Source organism: Mobula hypostoma, chromosome 1 (assembly GCF_963921235.1).
Source record: "Mobula hypostoma chromosome 1, sMobHyp1.1, whole genome shotgun sequence".
NCBI lineage: Eukaryota > Metazoa > Chordata > Chondrichthyes > Myliobatiformes > Myliobatidae > Mobula > Mobula hypostoma.
This window is the reverse complement of record NC_086097.1, coordinates 201,242,647-201,266,422: the sequence shown is the minus strand read 5'-3', so window position 1 is coordinate 201,266,422 and position 23,776 is coordinate 201,242,647. Positions and strand designations below refer to the sequence as shown.

The window sequence follows — 23,776 nt, the reverse complement described above, 5'->3', positions numbered from 1 at the left end:
TCTTGCCCCTTCAAGCAGCAGCAACAGAATTAGATTATTTATCTTAATATTGAACCTGCTGTCATTTTACTTCTAAGTATTTTCCATTTCCACCTATTATCAGAATCAGGTGTATCATCACTGATACATGTTGTGTAATTTATTGTTTTGTGCCAGCGATGCAGTGAAATACGTATGCTACAAGTTACAATAAGAATTAACTAAAAAATTAAATAAGTAGTGCAAAAAGAGACCAATAGTTGTGAGGTAATATTTATTGTCCATTCAGAAATCTGATGGTGGATGAGAAGAAGCTGTTCCAAAACAACGGTGATGATTTCCCATTCCCCTTTCCGTACAGTATACCCAAAATTCCTAGATCCCTTCCAGGTACTTGAGTTTGTTTTGATTCTGACAGAATGGAGTTTTGTTTTAAATTTCTGGATAGTGGTGATAAATTTCTGCAATACATTAGCAAAGCTGTTGCATTTACACTGCACCAGCATCATGGTATGCATCTGAAGCTGCACGCTTTTCTTTTTGGTTACCCATCAGCTACATCATAGGAGATCTAGTATTTCTTTAAATTGTTTTTCCCCAATCTGTTCATTAAGTTGGAAGCTATTAGCTTGGTTTGTAAATTCTTCTATCCACAAGCTGTTAAATGGTTTTACAACATAGCAGTCATTAAGAGGTTATCATCTAGATTGTGAATGGAAGGGATTTTTTTGCCAGTGATATCTGTTTAAACAGTTGTAAGAAAAAAATCTACCATTTGCTCTGCTAGCAATTGTAACAAACAACAATTTTCCTGATGGAATTAGATCTAAAATCAAGTATAATATTTGAATTATATTTTCAGTTCTCCATGTCATTGAGGAGTAAATTGCATCAAACTCCAATATGATAGGACACATCTATGTATTAGCTAACAATTTAAACAGGATAGTATACTTTCTTTTTCACTGTTAGATAAAAATAACAAATAATGTATTTGTTACCTAAGCAAACTTTTGCACATATATGTCCTTGCTCAGCACTTGCATTCTTGCTCCGAATCAGTTCACATAGCCTACTTCATGTCGTCTTCCCTTTCATGAAGGAGTGAATTTTAGTTTTCCAACAAACTAGTGGTAGTGGTAGTACTAGTTGTGATATTGGTGCTGCTTGGGTGATGGAATTGAATGAAGGTTTGGTTCGAAGGGACCGTTAGCATGGAAACACCCGGCAGCACTTTGGTTAGTGGCATTTTACCTACATACCAGATTGCCATACTGTTCCCCAATTAATTAAGATACATGGGCAAGCTAGTAACACTCAGTTTTAGTCTCCTTTATTTAATGGGGCAGTGTGAATTCCAGAACTGAGTACAAGACAGAGGACAGATAGAATATGGTGTTCAAGCAAAGATGACCTCTTTGCTGCTCAATCCACTGAGTTCCTCCAACAGACTGTTTCTTACTTCTTTCAGTTTAATAACTCTCATTCAGTTGTGCTTGGAACTGAAGGGCCTGAAGGATGTCACCAAGCTTGCTGAAAGGAGATAGAATTCTACTTACATAATGAAGGCTACAAGTTTGGAAATTGCCACAGAATTGAGCAATAAGAGTATGGTACTAAATTCCTGGATTCAGAATCACATACTGTTAAATTACTTTGTTAAATTAAGAAAGATGAAAGGAAGAACATTCACCTACTATATATCTCAGTATGTGTATTACCTCCATCCTCTGTCCTCTTGAACTTGGTCTGACACTATCTTTTTCTTAAGTAATCCCTTGTAATTGAGAGTGATGCCTTCATTCCAGTTGTTTGGATTTTGATGTGACAAATAAACTGACATGAAACTCATAAACTTCTCCTCAGACAACAGGAAATGCCTGACAGGATGGATGCATATTTTGATAATCTGTGCTTCTTCTGCCTCTTACGTAGGACTTCCATCTGCTCACAATGCATGGAAGTGAAGCTCCTCCACAAATTCTCAAGAGGGGGATGTTGCGTTGTTTCAAAGAGAGTTTGCACACACGCTTTTATCTTTACATCCAGTAATCATTACTCATGACAGAACATTACTTAGAAGTCTTTGTTGGACATACAAGTGACGTAACTTGTCCAATGGAGCTGGATGAGTGTAATTAGGTGGATGTCTCCTCGTTGGAGAAAATGCTGATGTTGATACAGTAGAGTTTCTAGTGAAATTGGAGGATCCTGCAGAAGCAACATTTGTGATATTTTTAGTTTTCAAATATTTGCTGTAAGTAGTCCAAATCTCATATGTATATATAACTGCTTTCCAAGAGACTGAGCTTTTTAATCATCCAATAGCTTTTTCTTCAATCGACCAAAGGATATGCTGGTGCATTGAAGGCAATGATGAATTTCAGATAGTGGTTGGAAGTAATAGAAAACATCCATGAAAACCAGGGAGCACCTGAGAAAACACCAACATATAAGAAACAATAAGTGTGCTCAGGACTTCAGCAAGACCTTGTACACTATATAGAATGCTTAATATTCAGCACATTGTTCACATGCCAAAGGTACTCAGCAATTCACTCCTAATGGGAAGTGGTGATTGGCTACAAGAGGGCTGATAGGGTAAGTAGGAAGAGGGGGCTTTATTCAAGATACCTTCACTCTTCACAGTCCAGCACATCTTTTGGTCAATTACTACTGCAAGGGATGTACACACAATTTGTCTATGACTGTTCAACCTACTGAGATTTATTTCCAGTCTTTGGAATGATTTCCTCTAGGTGCCTATTAACTTTTGTTCTACCAGTGCACTTTGATGCCAGTCTCATTCAAATATTGCCTTGAAGTCAAGGGTGGTTCCTTTCGTTTCTGGGATTCAGTTGGTTGGTTCATGTTTAGAGCAAAGGACTGATGAAGTCTGGAACACATACCTGAGTTGATGCATATTAATGTCTGCCTCAAAATCTGTTAAGGCACTAAAACTATATTCAGAAAGAAAAAAATTTATTTCTGTGAAGTTGCGGAGTAACAGCCAGGTGACAACTGTCAAACACCTCCTCTTTATTACCACCTGAACAGGACCCCACTAAGGAGCACCAGGCTATTGTCTCCCAGCCCATCATTGACCTTATTAACTGGAGATCTCCCATCCACTGCCACCAACCTCATAGTTCCCTCACCACACACCTGCAGTTTCTACCTCCTACCCAAGATCCACAAACCTGCCTGCCAAGGTAGGCTCATTGTTTTTGCTTGTTCCTACCCCATTGAACTTAAATCTACATACCTCAACTCAGTTTTATTGCCCCTGGCTCAGTCCCTTCCTAGCTACATCCATGACACTTCACATATTAGACTAGATTAGATTCAATTCAACTTTATTGTCATTGTGCCGAGTACAGATACAAAGCCAATGAAATGCAGTTAGCATCTAACCAGAAATGCAAAGAATAGTGTTATTTACAAAATAACTGCGAATAAAAAGTAAGTGCTACAGCACACAAATATAAAAGTATTGAGACGGTTCAATATGGGTACAATACTGCTTAGTGCTGTGATGTGAGGTTCAGCAGGGTCACAGCCTCGGGGAAGAAGCTCTTCCTGTGCCTGCTGGTGCGGGAGCACGGGCTTGATCTTTTCAATGATTTCAAGTTCCTTGGCCACAATCATTTTCGTCACTCTGGATGTCCAGTCCCTATACACCTCCATCCCCCATGAGGAAGGCCTCAAAGCTCTCCATTTCTTTCTGGACACCATACCCAACCAGTTACCTTCCACTACCACTCTCCTTCGTGTGGTGAAACTGGTCCTCACTCTCAATAATTTCTCCTTCGGCTCCTTACACTTTCTTCAAACAAAAGGTGTAGACTTGGGCACTCACATGGGTCCCAGGGGTGCCTGTCTTTTTGTTGGCTATGTGGAATAGTCTATATTCCAAGCCTACATTGGTATCACTCCCCAACTTTTCCTGTGCTACATTGACAAATGCATTGGTGCTACTTCCTGCACCCGTACAGAGCTCACCGACTTCATCTACTTTGCCCCCAACTTCCACCCTGCCCTCAAATTTACCTGGTACATTTCTGACTCCTCCCTCCCCTCTTTCGAGACCTCTGTCAATTTCTCTGGAGACATCTTATCTACTGATGTCTTTTATAAACCCACTGACTCTCACAGCTACAGTGCCAATATGAAGTATTCCCCACCCCCCACCCCCCCTCTCTGGTTTGGAAATTTTCATGTTTTATTGTTTTACAACATTGAATCACAGCGGATTTAACTTAGCTTTTTTGACACTAATAAAAGACTCTTTCATGTCAAAGTGAAAACAGATCTCTACAAAGTGATCTAAATTAATTACAAATATAAAACACAAAATAATTAATTGCATAAGTATTCACATCCCACCCCCCCCTTCAATGTTGTAAAACAATAAAACATGAAAACTTCCGAAGGGTGGGTGGGCGTTAATACATTTTATAGCCACTGTACCTGGACTATACCTCTTTCACTCTGCTATTTGTAAAAATGCTATCCCATTCTCTCAATTCCTCCATCTCCACTGAATCTGCTCTCAGGTTGAGGCTTTTCATTCCAGAATGAAGGAAATGCCCTCTTTCCTCCATCAATGTTGCCCTCAACCCCATCTCTTCCATTTTGCACATGTCTGCCCTTACCCCATCCTCCCACCACCTCACCAGGGATAGGGTTCCTCTTGCCTCACCTACCATCCCACCAGCCTCCATGTCCACCACACAATTCTCCATAACTTCTGCCATATCCAACAGGATCCCACCACCAAGCACATCATTCCTTCCCTCCCTTCACTTTCTGCTTTCTGCAGGTATCATTGCCTACACGACCCCCTTGTCTATTCATTCCTTCCCACTGATCTCTCTCCTGGCACATCCTTGTAAGTGGAACAAGTGCTACACCTCCTCCCTCACTACCATTCAGGCCCCCAAACAGTCCATTCAGGTGAGGCTATACTTCACTTCTGAGTCTGTTGGGGTCATCTACTGTATCCAGTGGTCCCTGTGTGGTCTTCTGTATACCAGTGAGACCCGACATACATTGGGAGATCACTTTGCCAAGCACCTACGCTCTGTCCACCAGAAGAAGGGGATTTACCAGAGGCTATCCATTTTAATTCCACTTCCCATTCCCATTCAGACATGTCAGTCAAAAGCCTCTACCACTGCAATGAGGCCACATTCAGGTTGAATGAGCAGCACCATATATTCTGTCCAGGTAGCCTCCAACCTGATGGCATGAACTTCAATTTTTTGACTTCTGGTAATGCACCCCCTCCCTTCACCATTCCCCATTCCCATTTCCCTTTCTCACCTTTTCTCTTTACCTGCCTTTCACCTCTTTTTGGTGCTCCACCCCGTTCCCTTTCTTCCATTGCCTTTTGTCCTCTCCTATCAGATTCCCCCTTCTCCAGCCCTTTATCTCTTTCATCAATTGACTTTCTAGCTCTTTACTTAACCCCTCCCCCTCCTGAGTTCACCTATCACTTACTACCTTGTATTTCTTCCTCTGCTCTCCCCATCTTCTTACACTGACTTCTCATCTTTTTTTTCTCGCTCTGTTGAAGGGTCTCTGCCCGAAACATTGACTGTTTACTCTTTTCCATAGATGCCTGGCCTGCTGAGTTCCTTCAGCATTTTGTGTGTGTTGTTTAGATAAATTATAACTGTGTTATGTCATTGCTGCCTCTTCCATTTTCTCAAAAATTATTGTCTACATTAACATGGAGCGTAATTTAGAGAAAAACCAAATTACCAATAAAAAGGCATCAGGTTGCAGAATTTGAGTGGAAACAGAAAACATCAACATGTTATCATATAGCTTCAACAATAAATACTTAACTTCATCTTCAGCCAGTCACTGAGTGTAGTGGCTTCTGAATATAGTAATAATTAAAGGATTTTGAATTATTGCCCAAACTTGTGGCTGAAGAAGACCATGATTAATCTATAGGAACAGCAGATCTTCATTACAGCCAAATGTGCAAGCAAACATTTAGGCACAGAATGATTTCAGTGCACTTGGATGTCGTATAACCTCAGTATGTACTTTAGGATCAATACGAATGTATCCATGCATGATCATCAATGATGAACTTCAGCTTCATAACCCCAGTATTTAGTTTGATCAATGCACATTTTACTTAAGAAAATTTTTACTACTTTTGTGAAATATTTGTTGTTCTCACTGATAAATGCTGTTATTAAAGACCATAAAATAAATTTTCTGCTATAGCAGAATATATCTTGTCCTGATAATATTGCTTTCATTTCATTTGTCTGATAAGATAAATCAGGAACAAAGGTAATGGTTTTAAACATCCAAGGCTTGGAATCTTATCACATCACACATGGATTGTAGATTAGTGAACTGAATGCAAAACTTAAGATAATAGAGCTTATCAAGGATATAAATCAGTGACTCAGTATATGTATAGCAACCCAGTCACAAGTGCACAATTCTTCTAGCCATTAAAACCATTGAAGTACTGCACATTTTTGGAAAGACATGCAGTGTTTGATGCAAAGTACATCTTGCAAATATTTCACTCCATATAAGCTGCTGCTCCTTCTGTAGAACTTCTACAAATATAGAAGGGTTGCTGCCAAGTGTCCAGTCTAGTTATGGCAATCAATCACTGTTGATTTGTTTTGAGTATCCCAAATATTACTTAATACTTTATTTCAGTTCTGGATATTCCTTAGTGCTTTCTCAGGAACCATTATCTTATTAATAGATATGGTTACCTTATTATTCATAGGCTTTGAAGAATTCCTTCACTCTCTGTAAAGGTGAATGAAAATATTCCAATGTCCTTTTATTTATTTTATTCTAATATAACCTCAATATGCTCATTTCATATATTCCCCACATCATTTTCGTAGATTGTTATTTTGTCAGTATCATATAAACATTTTGCTATGTGTTGTTATGGAGCTTGCAACATTGTTTGCCTGCTCTTGTTTATGTTAGCTTCCTTTTACTTCTGAGATATGATACTTCTTCCATCAGTTTTAATATCATCAAATGCACTTTTAGTTTTTATTTTCAAGATACACTTATTGTTCATCCAAGAAACAATGACTGCAGATTGAACCATTGGTAAATAGAATATGAGAATAAACTGATGAGAAATGTAATAAGACGCTGTGAAAGTAACATACACAAAGCTGGTGTGTATAAAGAAAAAGACCAGGAAATGTACAGCCTAACTAATTGATCGTCAAGCATGTAACAAATGGATTAAATCTCTGGAAGTATTCAGTTGTCCATATTGGCATGAAAAGTAAAAAATATAGTACTTGAATAGTGAGAATTCTGAGATCTAGAGGGATGTTGATATCCTACTTGGAGACACAAGATACTGCAAATGATAAAATCTGACGAAAGCATCTTTCTTCAGAAAGTTGGAGGAATCAGTAGGTAAGGCAGCATTTATGGTGGAAAATAGACAGCTGATGTTTTGAGTTGAGACCCTTCATTTGGAATTAAGCTCGACTCAAAACGTCGAATGTATACTTTCCTCCATAAGTGCTGCCGACTCAACGAGCTCCCCCAGCAGTTTGATTTTACTTGGTGTTCTACATAATTGACAAAAGACTGAAATGACAATACTGCAAGAGTTAGGAAAGCTATTTCTAATTTACTACAAGAAAATGGAGCTTACGCTTCAGTTATATAGGGCACTGATGAAACCATGTCTGGAGTATTCTGTTTAATATTGGTCTCCTTATGACGTATAGATATTCATACGATGGAAAAGTCCACAGAAAGTACCCAGCCTTATAGCTGGAATGAGAAAGGTGAACTATAGGATCAAATTAGACAACCTCCAGTATGCAATAAAGATTGAAAATAATGAAAGAACTTTTGACTGGAAATACTTGAAATTCTGTGTGTCTTGACAGAGTGAATGTGGAGAGAATGCTTCCTGTCACAAGAATCTAGAGTTACAGGTGACTGTTTAAGAATAAGGTGTCATTCATGTAAAATGAAGCAATTATTTTGGAGAGTAAAGAGACTTTCTTCGGGGGGGGGAACGTGAAAGAAGAGTCTTTGAACTTTTTTTAATGCAAGAGTTAGATAGATATTTGATAAGCCAGATGGTGACTGTTTAGCCAGAGTTAAAGATACTGTCAAATCATGTATGATCTTATTAGACCATAAGACAAAGAGCAGAACTAGGCCATTCAGCCCATCGAGTCTGCTCCACCATTTCATCATGGCTGATCCCAGATCGCACTCAACCCCCATACACCTGCCTTCTTGCCATATCTTTAAATGCCCTGACAGATCAGGAAATGATCAACTTCCACCTTAAATATACGCATGGACTTAACTTCCTCCGTAGTCTGTGGCCACATACAGCAGGGCAGACGAACAAACAATGTGCAAAAGACAGCAAACCTTGCATATACAAAAGAAAAAAATGAAATGATAGTAATAAATAAATCAGCAATAAAGATGGAAAATATGAGATAAAGAGTCCCTGAATGTGGATCCATAGGTTGTCGGATCAGATCAGTGATAGGCACGTGACGTTGCCCTACTGGTTCAAGAGCTGGATGGCTGAGAGGTGATAACTGTTCCTGCCTCTTGTGATGTTTGTCCTGAGGCTCCTGTACCTTTCTGCTGATGGCAGCAGTGAGAAGAGAACGTGACTCGGGTGGTGGAGATCCCTGATTATGAATGTTGATTTCCTGCAACAGCGCTCCATATAAATGTACTCAGTGGCGGGAGGGGTTTTTCAGTGATGGACTGGGCCATATCCACTGCTGTTTATAGAATTTTCTGTTCAAGGGAATTGATGTTTCCATACCAGGCTGTGATGCAGCCAGGCAATATACTCTCCATCACACATCTATAGAAGTTTGTCAAAGTTTTAGATATCGTGCCAAATCTTTGCAAACTTCTAAGGAAGTAGAGGCACTGGAGTATTTTCTTTGTAATTACACATACATTCTGGGCCCAGGACAAGTCCTCTGGAATTTAAAGTTGCTTACCCTCTCTGTCTCTGATCACCTGATGAGGACAGGCTCATGGACATCTGGTTTCCTCCTACTGATGTCGGTAATCAGCTCTTTGATCTTGTTGACACTGAGTGACAAGTTGTTATTGTGCACCATACAGAAACTTAAATATGGCATTGGAGTTGTGCTTGCCACACAATCATAAGTGTAAAGCGAGTAGAGCAGGGGGCTAAGCACAGAGTCTTAAGGCGCATCCATGCTGATGGAGATTGTAGAGGAGGTATTGTTGTCAATCTGAACTGACTGGGGCCTGCAAGTGAGGAAATCGAGTATCGAATTGCACAAGGAAATATTGAGGCAAAGGTCTTGAAGGCTATTGATCAGTTTTGAGAGGATGATGGTATTGAATGCTGAGTTGTTATTGATAAAGATCATCTTGATATACGCATCTTTACTGTCCAGATGTTCCGTGGTTGAGTGAAGAGCCAATAAAATGGCTTCTGCTGTTGACCTGTTGTACTGGTAGACATATTAGAGTGGATCCAAGTCACTTCTCAGGCAGGTTTTGATATGTTTCATCACCATCCGCTAAAAATACTTCATCACAGTGATGTAAGTGCTACTGGACGATAGCTCCCCAGATTCCTTCAGAACGTGGACTTTGCAACGAGAGGGGAGAACGCGCTGGACCTTGTTTACACAAACATTCCCAATGCGTACCGGGCGGAGCCCGGCCCCCACCTCAGTTACTCAGACCACATCTCTGTTATGCTAATCCCAGCATACAGACCGCCCGTCAGGCGCTCCAGACCAGTTCAGAAGCAGGTGAAAACCTGGCCAGCAGGAGCCATCTCTGCTCTCCAAGACTGCTTTGAGCACACTGACAGACACATGCTCTGGGAGGCTGCAACTGATGGTGACTCTACCAACTTAGAGGAGTACACGGCATCAGTGACTAGCTACATCAGCAAGTGCATCGATGACGTCACTGTGGCCAAGACCATCACGACACGCACTAACCAGAAGCCATGGATGACAGCGGAGGCACGTGCGCTGCTGAAGACCCGTGACTCCGCCTTCAGAGCAGGCGACAAGGCAGCCCTAACAACAGTGAGGGCTAAACTGTCCTGGGCCATCAGACAGGCAAAGTGTGCACATGCCCAGTGAATCCACAGCCACTTCCAGGACAGCAGAGACACACGGTGCATGTGGAAGGGCATTCAGGACATCACCAACTACAGGACAACATCACCTGACTGTGCCGGTGATGCCTCCCTCCTAGATGCGCTGAACAACTTCTACGCTCGGTTTGAGGTGGATAATGACGTGGCTGTGAGGAAGACCACCCCTCCTCCAAATGACCAGGTGCTATGTCTTACCATGGCCGATGTGAGGAGAACCCTGTGTAGGGTCAACCCATGGAAAGCTGCTGGACCAGACAATACTCCTGGCAGAGTGCTTAGAGGATGTGCAGACCAGCTAGCAGATATTCTCACTGACATCTTCAACATCTCGCTGAGCAGCGCCATCATTCCTACATGCTACAAGGCCGCCACCATCGTCCCCATGCCGAAGAAGTCTTCAGTGTCCTGCCTCAACGACTACCGTCCCGTCACACTCACAGCCATCATCATGAAGTGTTTCGAGAGGCTCGTCATGAGGCACATTAAGACCCTGCTGCCCCCCTCACTGGACCCCCTGCAGTTCGCGTACAGTCCCAACCATTCAACAGACGATGCCATTGTCGTCACCCTCCACCTGGCCTTAACCCACCTGGACAAAATGGACACGTACTTTTGAATGCTGTTCATAGACTTCAGTTCAGCATTCAACACAATCATTCCTTAGAAGCTGATGGGAAAGTTGAGCCTACTGGGCCTGAATACCTCCTTCTGCAACTGGATCCTAGACTTCCTGACTGGGAGACCTCAGTCGGTCCGAATTGGTAGCAGCATCTCCAGCACCATCATACTGAGCACGGGGGCCCCCCAGATGGTGGGTCTCATCAGCAAGAATGATGAGTCAGCATACAGAGAGGAGGTGTAGTGGCTAACGGACTGGTGCAGAGCCAACAACCTGTCTCTGAATGTGAACAAAACAAAGGAGCTGGTTGTTGACTTCAGGAGGACACGGAGCGCCCACTCTCTGCTGATTATCGACGACTCCTCCGTAGAGATCGTTAAGAGCACCAAATTTCTTGGTGTTCACCTGGCAGAGAATCTCACCTGGTCCCTCAACACCAGCTCCATAGCAAAGGAAGCCCAGCAGCGTCTCTACTTTCTGCGAAGGCTGAGGAAAGTCCATCTCCCACCCCCCCATCCTCACCACATTCTACAGAGGTTGTATTGAGAGCATCCTGAGCAGCTGCATCACTGCCTGGTTGGGAAATGGCACCATCTTGGATCGCAAGACCCTGCAGCGGATAGTGAGGTCAGCTGAGAAGATCATTGGGGTCTCTCTTCCCACCATCACAGACATTTACACCATACGCTGCATCCGCAAAGCAAACAGCATTATGAAGGACCCCACGCACCCCTCATATTAACTCTTCTCCCTCCTGCCATCTGGAAAAAGACACCGAAGCATTTGGCTCTCACGATCAGACTATGTAACAGTTTCTTCCCCCAAGCCATCACACTCCTCAATACCCAGAGCCTGGCTTGATACCAACCTACTATACCCTCTAATGTGCCTACTGTCTTGTTTATTATTTATTATTATTTATTGTAGTGCCTGCACTGTTTTGTGCACTTAATGCAGTTCTGGATAGGTCTGTAGTCTAGTGTAGTTTTTGTGTTTTTTCTTACATAGTTCAGTGTAGTTTTTGTATTGTTTCATGTAGCACCATGGTCGTGGAAAACGTCATCTCATTTTTACTATGTTCTGTACCAGCAGTTAGACATAGTCATAGTCATAGTCATAGTCATACTTTATTGATCCCGGGGGAAATTGGTTTTCATTACAGTTGCACCATAAATAATAAATAGTAATGAAACCATAAATAGTTAAATAGTAAATGTAAATTATGCCAGTAAATTATGAAATATGTCCAAGACCAGTCTATTGGCTCAGGGTGTCTGACCCTCCAAGGGAGGAGTTGTAAAATTTGATGGCCACAGGCAGGAATGACTTCCTATGACGCTCTGTGTTGCATCTCTGTGGAATGAGTCTCTGGCTGAATGTACTCCTGTGCCCACCCAGTACATTATGTAGTGGATGGGAGACATTGTCCAAGATGGCATGCAACTTAGACAGCATCCTCTTTTCAGACACCACCGTGAGAGAGTCTTTTTCCATCCCCACGACATCACTGGCCTTACGAATGAGTTTATTGATTCTGTTGGTGTCTGCTGCCCTCAGCCTGCAGCCCCAGCACACAACAGCAAACATGATAGCACTGGCCACCACAGACTTGTAGAATATCCTCAGCATCGTCTGGCAGATGTTAAAGGACCTCAGTCTCCTCAGGAAATAGAGACGGCTCTCACCCTTCTTGTAGACAGCCTCAGTGTTCTTTGACCAGTCCAGTTTATTGTCATTTCGTATCCCAAGGTATTTATAATCCTCCACCATGTCCACACTGACCCCCTGGATGGAAACAGGGGTCACCAGTACCTTAGCTCTCCTCAGGTCTACTACCAGCTCCTTAGTCTTTTTCACATCAAGCTGCAGATAATTCTGCTCACACCATGTGACAAATTTTCCTACCGTAGCCCTGTACTGAGCCTCATCTCCCTTGCTGATGCATCCAACTATGGCAGAGTCATCAGAAAACTTCTGAAGGTGACAAGACTCTGTGCAGTAGTTAAAGTCCGAGGTGTAAATGGTGAAGAGAAAGGGAGACAAGACAGTCCCCTGTGGAGCAGTTATGGTTGAAATGGCAATCAAAAGTGGCTTGACTTGACTTGATAGTCATTGAAGCAGTTTACCATGTTCTTAGGCTCCAGTATAACTGAGGCCTGCTTGAACCAGGTGGTTACCTCAGATTGCCGAAATGAGAAGTTAAAGATATCGGTGAACACTCCATCCAATTGATCAGCACAGGCCTAACTACTGTCTCCATTTATACATTTTTGTCAATTGGATGACTTGATACATATATGATATTTTCAGACACCTTTTCTTCATGAGTGGTCTAAAAGTTTTGCAGTGAAGCTGACTCGCTGAGCACACAAAGCTTCTAACTATTAACAGGTCAGCTAACTGATGTGCTAGGTGATAGTGTCAATCTGATCTGCAAGCTTCCTTGAGCTAAATAACTTAGCTACATTGTCTGGTTTAAAACAATTCCAATTAAATAACCCCACTTGCCTTACACTTTAATTCTTGAGATGTCAGTCCAGCTGCTTAAGGCAGAGGAAGTGGAGTATGCCTTATGATTAATTCATGATTGTGCACAAATGTGGCAAGTACGATACAGTCCTGCTCACTCAACCTGGAAAATCTAGTGGTCATCTGACATACATTTTACTGTTCCTGCTGAGGGTGTTTTCTACCAGCATTGCACATTCCACCTCATGTCAACGTTTCACAGGCACCAAGCAGGTTGAGCAATGTAATCAGCAGGCACTCTGATGCCTTTCCTATCATTGTGGTAGATTTCAACCACACCATCTTGAAGAAATCTCTGAGTAACTACCACCAACATATCACCTGTGGCACCAGAGGAGCCAACACACATGAACACTGTTACACCACCATCAAGAACACTTACTGTGCCATCCCATGCCCACACTTTGGAAAGTCTGATCACCTGGCTGTACAAGTAGAGACTGAGGACTGCAGCACCAGTGGAAAGGACCAAGAAGGTATGGTCACGGGAGGTGGAGGAGACGTTAACAGGACTGCTTTGAGTTGGTGGACTGGACAATATTCAGGGAGTCATCTTCAAATCTGAATTAATATGCCACTGTGGTCACTGACTTCATTAAAACCTGTGAGGATGAGTGTGTGCCTTCAAGAACATACTGGACATACCCAAACCAAAAGCCCTGGATGCACCTCGAGATTCATAGTCTGCTGAGGGCTAGATCTGTGGTATTCAAGACTGGTGATTCAGCACTATACAAAAAGTCTAGTTATGACCTATTGAAAGCTATTTTAAGGGTGAAAAACAGCTCTGACTGAGGTTAGAGACAGAATCAGTTACACATCAGCTTTGGAATAATTTGCAGGTAATTATCTTCTACAAAGTGATAACATCATGAATTGCTATAATGCTTCTCTCCCAGATGAGCAGACTTTGAAAGAGAGAATAAAACTACACCTGTGAGAATCCCTGCAGCATCTGGTGACCCTGTGATTCCTGTCTCAGACACCGATGTCAGATCACCTTTCAGATGTCAGAACAAGATGAATCTTTGCAAGGCATTAAGCCTTGCTGGTGTACCAGGGAAACCTGTGCCAACCAACTGGCAGGAGTGTTCAAGGACATCTTCAATCTCTCACTGCTGCAGTTGGAGGTATCCACCTGCTTCAAAAGGGTGGTGATTTTACCAGTGCCCAAGAAGAGCATGGTGAGCTACCTCAATGCCTCATCACCCAGTAGCATTCATATCTAATGTAATGAAGTGCTTTGAGAGGTTAGTCATGGGCAGAATCAACTCCTGCCAAAGAAACGACCTGGTCCCATTGCAATTTGCTTATTACCATGATAGGTTTACAACAATGCAATCTCACATTCTCTCTATTTGGCCTTTGATCACCTGGACAATATTAATACCTACTTCAGGCTGCTGTTTATTGACTACAGCTCAGTGTTCAACACAATCATACCCTCAGATCTAATCAACAAGCTCCAAAACCAGGGCTTCTGTACCACCTCCCTCTGTAATTGGATCCTTAACTTGCTTACTGGGAGACTACTATCTGTGTGGATTGGAAATAACATCTCCTCCTCGCTGACAACCAACACCACAAGGAGGTGTGCTTAGCACACTGCTCTACTCTCTACACTCACGAATGTGTGGCTCAGCACAACTCAAACACCATCTCTAGATTTGATGATGACACAACTATTGCGGGTAGAATTTCAGATGGTGACAAGGAGGTGTACAGAAGTAAATTTGATCAGCTGGTTGAGTGGTGTCATAGTAACAACCTTGCGCTCAATGTTAGTAAGACCAAGAAATTAATTGAGGAAGTAGAGGTAACACAAGCCTGTGTTCATCAAGGGATCTGAAGAGGAAAGGGTGAGCAGTTTCAAGTTCCTGGGTATCAACATTTCTGAGGATCTATCCAGGGCCCAACATATTGATGCAATTACAAAGAAGGCATGACAGTAGTCATATTTCTTTTTGAGCTTGAGGTGATTTGGTATGTCATCAAAGACACTCGCAAATATCTACAGATGTACTGTAGAGAGCATTCTAACTGGTTGGGTCATTGTTGGGTATGGAGCGGCCACTGCACAGGATCAGAAGGAGCTGCAGAAAGTTGTAAAATCAGCCAGCTCCATCACGGGCACTAACCTCCCCAGCATCCAGGACACCTTCAAAAGGTGATGAATCAAAAATTCAGCACCTATCACTGCTGAGGTGTCACTTGGAGTATTGTGAGCAGGTTTGGATCCCTTATCTTAGAAAGGATGTTCTGAAAGTAGAGAGGGTCAAAGGAAGTTCACGAAAATGATTCCAGGATGGAATGGCTTGTCATAAGAAGAGCGTTTGATAGCTCTGAGCCTGTACTCACTGGAGTTCAGAAGAATGAGGGGTGAGCTCATTGAAACCTATTGAATGTGAAAGACCTTGATAGAGTGGATGAGGAGAGAATGTTTCCTAGGGTGGGAGCATCTAAGACCAGATACACTGCCTCAGAACAGAGGGCGGCCTTTTAGTACAGAGATGAGGAGGTATTTCTTTGGCCAAAGAGTGGTGAATCTGTGGAATTCTTTGCCACAGGCAGCTGTGGAGGCCAAGTCTTTATGTAAATTTAAGGTAGAGGTTGACAGATTCCTAATTGGTCAAGGCATGAAGGCGTACAGGGAAAAAGCGGGATATTGGTACTGAGAGGGAAATTGGATCAGCCAGGATGAAATGGAGCAGACTCGATGGGCCAAATGGCCTAATTCTGCTCCTATATCTTATGAACTTATGGTCTCATTATGGACCCCCCATCACTCAGGACATGCCCTCTTCTCATTGCTACCATCAAGGAGGAGGTACAGGAGCCTGAAGACACATATTGAAAATTTCAGTAACAGCTTCTTACCCTCTGTCATCAGATTTCTGAATGGACAATGAACCCATGAACAATATCTCGTTATTTTTTCTCTTTCTCTCTGAACTACTTATCATATATATAGTGTACCTATTGAAACTTGCAGTGTTTATTATTATGAATTACAATGTATTACAACCGCAAAACAACAGATTTGCCAGTGATAACAAACCTGATTCTGATACGATTGTTTAAAAAGGGTAGCAGAAATAAGCCAGGAAATTACAGGCCGATGAATCCAACAATAAAACCATCCTGTTCATCATTGATAGTGATACCTCTCTTCCTGCCAGTCTTCTGTGCACACTTTGATGCACTAAATGATATGCCAGTGAGAAAGGCCCCACTCCCTCAGAGGATCAGGCACTCTGTCAGGTCAGTAATATGAAGGCAAGAAATTTGGTGCTGCTGCCTCTCTGAATGGAGGAGCTCTTGATGTGCAGACTGACCACTCCCTACTGCACATCAACAGCTTCTCTGTTGTGAGTCAGTAACACCAAGTTTCTTACCTTCACATTACTGATAATCTCACCTGGTCCCTCAACACCACTTTTTTTTAGCTAAGAGAGAACAGCAGCACCTCCTCTTACTGAGGAGACTGAGGCAAATGAGGCTCCTACATCTCCCCCCTCCCCACCCCTGTCCACTTATTCTTATCATATTCTACTGCAGCACCATCGAGAGTGTCCTGACCAACTGCATCACCATGTGGCATGTGGTATGGGAATTGGAATGCATCAGATCGCAAGATCCTGCAATGGATAGTGAGGACTGCTGAAAATATCATTGATGTCCGTCTGTCTGCCTGTCTGTCTGTCCCTCCCCCTTCCCCCTCCCTCCCCCTCTCCCTCTCTCTCCCTCTCCCTCTCCCTCTCCCTCTCTCTCCCTCTCCCTCTCCCTCTCCTTTTCCCTCTCCCTCTCTCACCCTCCCCCTCCCCTTCTCCTCTCCCTCTCCCTTCCTCTCCCTCTCCCTCTCCCTTCCTCTCCCTCTCCCTCTCCCTCTCCCTCTCCCTTCCTCTCCCTCTCCCTCCCCCTCTCCCTCTCCCTATCTCTCCTCCCCCACTTTTTCTGGACATGTATCAGAAGCACTGCATGTCCAGTGCCTCCAGGATTGTCAAAGTCCCCTCCTATCCTTCCTACAATCTCTTTGACCTTTTGCCATCAGGCAGAAGAACCAGAATGATCAGGCTGGATAATGGCCTCTTCCTCAGGCTGTTAGACTTCTTAACACCCTGCTGCCACCCTGTCTGAATGCTCTGTCGTGTAACCCCCCCACTCCCCAAATTACAGACACACTCTCATCCTGCACTGTTCATCTTTTATTACTGCTGTTTCACATATTTAGACTACTGCTTATTTTATTATACCAGTGCTTGTAGCATTATACTGTCATACATAAACATGCACTTTGCACTTGATGTCAACCTGTCAATCTCAGGCCATGCCACTCAGACACTTGTGCTGATATTATTTTGTGATTGTATGTGCTGGATTGTAAACATATATAACTGTGTATGGCTATATGTACTGTGTTTTGCACTTTGGCCCCAGAGGAATGATGTTTTGTTCAGCTGTGCACATGTGTACGTGGTTGAATGGCAATAAACTTTAACTTGAAGTTGAGCAGTAGGTACAACTACAGGTGCACATTCCTTTATCCGAAATTCTGAAATCCAAAAAGCTCCAAAAAACGAAGTTTTTTTCTCCAACGGGTGACGTCACTCAGGTGTGACGTGGCAGCACTAGCAGAGGCCGCCAGACATCAGTTGTGGCTCAACGCTTGTACTGGTTACACGTGCATTTGCTGTTCGCTGATATTTTGTGTTCACTGTTGACTTTGTGTTTAATTTCACTGTGAAAGTGTCAAGAAGAGCTGCAGATACCCCTATGGGTAACTATGAGAAAAAGAGAAGGAATCATCTATCATTATCAATAACGCAGGAAGTGGAATTATTGCAGAAGCTTGATCGTGATGTGTCTGTGCGGTGTCTTACTGAGGAAAAAAGTGTCGGAACTACCACTGTATATGATTTAAATAAACAGAAAGACAAGTTACTGAAGTTTTATAGTGACAGTGACGTTCTACATTTATTCCAATAAGTCATTTACCATGTGTTTGATTCGGTTCGTTTGAAGCTGTATATTTTTATATTTTATTGAATGTTTTTGTTGGAAATAAAATTTTTTCTTGTCATTATTCCCTAAACAATATAGTATAACAACTACTTACATAGAAACATAGAAAACATAGAAAATAGGTGCAGGAGTAGGCCATTCGGCCCTTCGAGCCTGCACCGCTATTTATTATGATCATGGCTGATCATCCAACTCAGAACCCTGCACCAGCCTTCCCTCCATACCCCCTGATCCCCGTAGCCACAAGGGCTATACATAGCATTTACATTGTATTAGGTATTATAAGTAATCTAGAGATGATTTAAAGTATATGGGAGGATATGCGTAGGTTTGGTAGCCACCGGGTCCTATAGTCCACCTCACTGAGGCAGGTTAAATAAGGGACTTGAGCATATATGTTTTTTGGTATTAGTGGGTGGGGGGTGGGGGGTCTGAAATCTGAAAAATTCTGAATTCCGAAATGCAACTGGCTTCAAGGATTTCAGATAAGGGATTGTGGACCTGTACTGCAAACAGCACAGAGCTGCAAAGGCATGGATTTACCTTGAGAAAAATCTAGTGTTTATTTAAAATTTACAGAACATCAGTGTCACAGTAGCTATGGCTGTAAGTCTTATTATACAGAATTATTGTGGTTGTGTACTCTTTTGCTTTTTTCACTGCATGTTAGCAACATTGGTAAGAAAAATTACCACCTGCAATACATCTGCTCTTCTGAAGGTGAGTCACTTCCTTGAATTTTTGTAGCATCAGAGATCCCAACACACTAGACCACTACTATACTATAATAAGGAATGCCTGCCGTTCCATGCCCAGACTGCATTTCAGTAAATCGGATTACTTGGCTGTCTTTTTCCTACTAGCATACACTCAGAGGCTAAAGAGCAAAGTTCCAAAAATTAGGACAAAGAAAAAGAGGTGGTCATGGGAGGCAGAGGAGTTTACAAGTATGTTGCCGGGACTTGAGAAACTCAGTTACAGAGAAAGGTTGAATAGGTTAGGCCTTTATTCCCTGGAGTGTAGAAGAATGAGGGGAGATTTGATAGAGGTATATAAAATTATGGTGGGTATAGATAGAGTGAATGCAAGCAAGCTTTTTCCACTGAGGCAAGGGGAGAGAAAAAAAAGAGGACATGGGTTAAGGGTGAAGGGGGAAAAGTTTAAAGGGAACATTGGGGGGGTTTCTTCACACAGAGAGTGGTGGAAGTGTGGAATGAGCTGCCAGACGAGGTGGTAAATGCGGATTCTTTTTTAATATTCAAGAATAAATTGGACAGATACATGGATGGGAGGTGTATGGAGGGATATGGTCCGTGTGCAGGTCAGTGGGACAAGGCAGAAAATGGTTCGGCACAGCCAAGAAGGGCCAAAAGCCCTGTTTCTGTGCTGTAGTTTTTCTATGGTTTCTCGGAGTGACTACAGGATTGCTCAGAGTCAGTGGACTGGGTCGTGTCAATGACTCATCAGTGGACTTGATTGTATATACCATCGTTGTCAAGGACTTATTAAAACGGTTGTAGATGAGTGTATTCCCACAAGATCATTTAGTCTTCCCAATGAGAAGCCCTGGGTGATCCAAGGGATCCACATTCTGCTGAGGGCCAGATCAGTGGCATTTTAGTTTGGTGACCAAGGAAGTTACAAGATGTCCAGGTATGGTCTCCAGAAAACCATCTCATGGGTGAAGTGGCAACTTTGGTTGTCTAATCTTGAATTAATGAAGGATGCTCAACAGTTTTGTCAGTGCTTGAATACTATTACCTTCTATAAAGTTAATGACATAGATAACAACAGGACTTACCTTCTATATGAGCTCAATGCCTTTTATGCTTGCCTTCTATACTGTCAAAACATGGAGGAACCATCACAAACTCCCACAGCTCCTAATGATCCTGTGATTTCAGTCTCTGAGGTCAACGAGTGAACAGCCTTCAAGAGGGTGAACCCACAAAAAACATCTGGCCCAGACAGGGTACCTAGCCAAGTTCTAAAAACCTGTTCTGATCAACTGGCTAGAGTGTTCACTGAGATTTTTAACCATTCACCTCAGCAGTCTGAGGTACCCACCTGCTTCAAGCAGTTTTTAATTCTACTAGTGCCGAAGAAGAACATGATAACCTGCCTCAATAACTATTGTCTAGTAAAACTTACATCAACGCTGATGAAGTGTTTTAAGAGATTGGTGATACCAATTCCTGCCCGAGAAGCGACTTGGATCCACTTCAATTTGCCTACTAGAGCAACAGGTCCACAGTAGCTGCCATCTCATTGGCTCTTCACTCAACCCTGGAACACCTGGACAGCAAAAACGCATACATCAGGATGCTCTTTATTGACTACCGCTCAGCATTCAATACAATATTTCCCTCAATTCTAATCATTAGGCTTCAAGACCTTGGCCTCAATACCTCCTTGTGCAATTGTATCCTTGATTTCCTCACTTGCAGACCCCAGTCAATTTGGAATGGCAACAACATCTGCTCCACAATCTCCATCAGCACAAGTGCACCACAGGTCTGTGTGCTTAGACCCATGCTCTACTCGCTCTACACTTGTGACTCTGTGGCTAAGCACAGCTCCAAAGCCATATTCAAATTGCTGACAACACCACTGTTGTAGGCCAAATCAAAGGTGGCGACAAATCAGCATAAAGGAGTTAGACTGAAAATCTGGCCAGTGGTGCCATACAACAACTTCTTATTCAATGTCAGCAAGTCTAAGGAGCTGATTATTGACTTTAGGAGAAGGAAACCAGAGCTCCATGAGCCAGTCCTCATCGGAGGATCATAGGTGAAGAGGGTTAGCAACTTCGAATTCCTTGGTGTTAATAGTTCAGAGATCCTGTCTTGGACCCAGCACTGTAAAGAAATTATGAAGAAAACACTGTGGCGCCTTTACTTCCTGAGGAGTTTATAAAGATTCAGCATGATACCTAAAACTTTTGACAAACTTCTATAGATGTGTAGTGGAGAGTATATTGATTGGCTGTATCACAACCTGGTTTGGAAGCACCAATGCCCTTGAATGGCAAAATCCTACAAAAAGTAGTGGGTATAGCAGAGCCCATCACAGGTAAAACCCTCCCCACCATTGAGGAAATCTACACAAAACGCTGTTGTAGGAAAGCAGCATCTATCATCAGAGAACCCCACCTCCCAGGCCAGGCTCTCTTCTTGCTGCTGTCATCAGTAAGAAGGTACAGGAGCCTTAGGAATCACACCACCAGGTTCAGGAATAATTATTGCCTATCAACCATCAGGCTCTTGAACCAAATGGGATAACCACTCAACTTCACAAGCCCCATCGTTGAAATGTACCCACAACATGTGGACTAATTTCCAAAGACTCTTCATCTCATGTTCTCAATATATATTGCTTATTTATTTACACACTTTGTTGTTTTTTTGCATAGTCCTAGTCGATAAGCTACAGAATCTGGGTCTCTGTACTTCACTCTGCACTGGATCCTTGACTTCCTGACCAGAAGTCCACAATCTGTGTGGATTGTTGATAATGTAAGGGGCTATGAGAAGGCCTTGGCGGACAAGATTAAGGAAAACCCCAAGGCATTCTACAAGAATGTGAAGAGCAAGAGGATACGATGTGAGAGAATAGGACCAATCAAGTGTGGCAGTGGAAAAGTGTGTATGGAACCAGAGGAGATAGTGGAGGTACTTAATGAATACTTTGCTTCAGTATTCACTATGAAAAAGGCCTTTGCCAATTGTAGCAATGACTTACAGCAGACTGAAAAGCTTAAGCATGTAGACATTAAGAAAGAGAATGTGCTGGAGCTTTTGGAAAGCATAAAATTGGATAAGTCACTGGGACCGGACAAGATATACCCCAGGGTACTGTGGGAGGCGAGGGAGCAGATTGCTGATCCTCTGGCAATGATCTTTGCATCATCAATGGGGACGAGAGTGGTTCCGGAGGATTAGAGGGTTGCAGATGTTGTTCCCTTATTCAAGAAAGGGAGTAGAAATAGTCCAGGAAATTATAGACCAGTGAGTCTTACTTCAGTGGTTGGTAGGTTGATGGAGAAGATGCTAAGATGCAGGATTTATGAACATTTGGAGAGGCATAATATGATTAGGAATAGTCAGCATGGTTTTGCCAAAGGCAGGTCATGGCTTACGAGCCTGATTTAATTTTTTGAGGATGTGACTAAACACATTGGTGAAGGTAGAGCGGTACATGTAGTGTATGTGGATTTCAGCAAGGTCTCTGATAAGGTACCCCATGCAAGGCTTATTGAGAAAGAAAGGAGGCATGGGATCCAAGGGGACCGTGCTTTGTGGATCCAGAATTGGATTGCCCACAAAAGGCAAAGAGTGGTTCTAGATGGGTCATATTCTGCATGGAGGTCGGTGACCTGTGGTGTGTCTCAGGGATCTGTTCTGGGACCCCTTAATTTTGTGATTTTTATAAATGACCTGGATGAGGAAGTGGAGGGATGGGTTAGTAAATTTGCTGATGACACAAATGTTGGGGGTGTTGTGGATAGTGTTGAGGGCTGTCAGAGGTTGCAGTGGGACACTGATAGGATGAAAAACTGGGCTGAGAAGTGGCAGATGGAGTTCAACCCAGATAAGTGTGAGGTGGTTCATTTTGGTAGGTCAAATATGATGGCAGAATATAGTATTAATGTTAAGACTCTTGGCAGTGTGGAGAATCAGAGGGATCTTGGGTTCCGAGTCCATAGGACACTCAAAGCTGCTGCACAGGTTGACTGTGTGCTTAAGGAGGCATACGGTGCATTGGCCTTCATCAACTGTGGAACTGAGATTAAAAGCCGAGAGGTAATATTATAGCTATATAGGACCCTAGTTAGACCCCACTTGGAGTACTGTGCTCAGTTCTGGTCACCTCACTACAGGAAGGATGTGGAAACTATAGAAAGAGTGCAATGAAGATTTACATGGATGTTGCCTGGATTGGGGAGCATGCCCTATGAGAATAGTTTGTGTGAACTTGGCCTTTTCTCCTTGGAGCGACGGAGGATGATCGGTGACCGATGGAGGTGTATAAGGTGATGAGAGGCATTGATCGTGTGGATAGTCAGAGGCTTTTTCCCAGGGCTGAAATAGCTAACATGAGAGGGCACAGTTTTCAGGTGCTTGGAAGTAGGTACAAAGGAGATATAAAGGGTAAGTCTTTTACGCAGAGGGTGGTGAGTGCGTGGAATGGGCTGCCAGCGACAGTGGTGGAGGCAGATATGATGGGGTGTTTTAAGAGACTCTTGCTTGGGTGCCTGGAGCTTAGAACAATAGAGGGCTATGGACAACCCTAGGTGATTTCTAAAACAAATACATGTTCAGCACGGCATCGCGAGCCGAAGGGCTTGTATTGTGCTTTAGGTTTTCTATGCTCTACTTTCACTATACCCATGATTGTGTGGCTGGGTATAGCTCAAATACCATCTGTAAATTTGCTGATGATACAACCATTGTTGGTAGAAT

The 23,776-nt window shown here is 42.8% G+C and overlaps 1 protein-coding gene across 1 annotated transcript in view; it reads left to right on the top strand.

Annotated features, from left to right (window-relative positions):
* Positions 1–23,776, top strand: part of LOC134342938 (coiled-coil domain-containing protein 178) — a 361,847-nt gene that overhangs the window by 165,848 nt on the left and 172,223 nt on the right. The window lies entirely within an intron of this gene.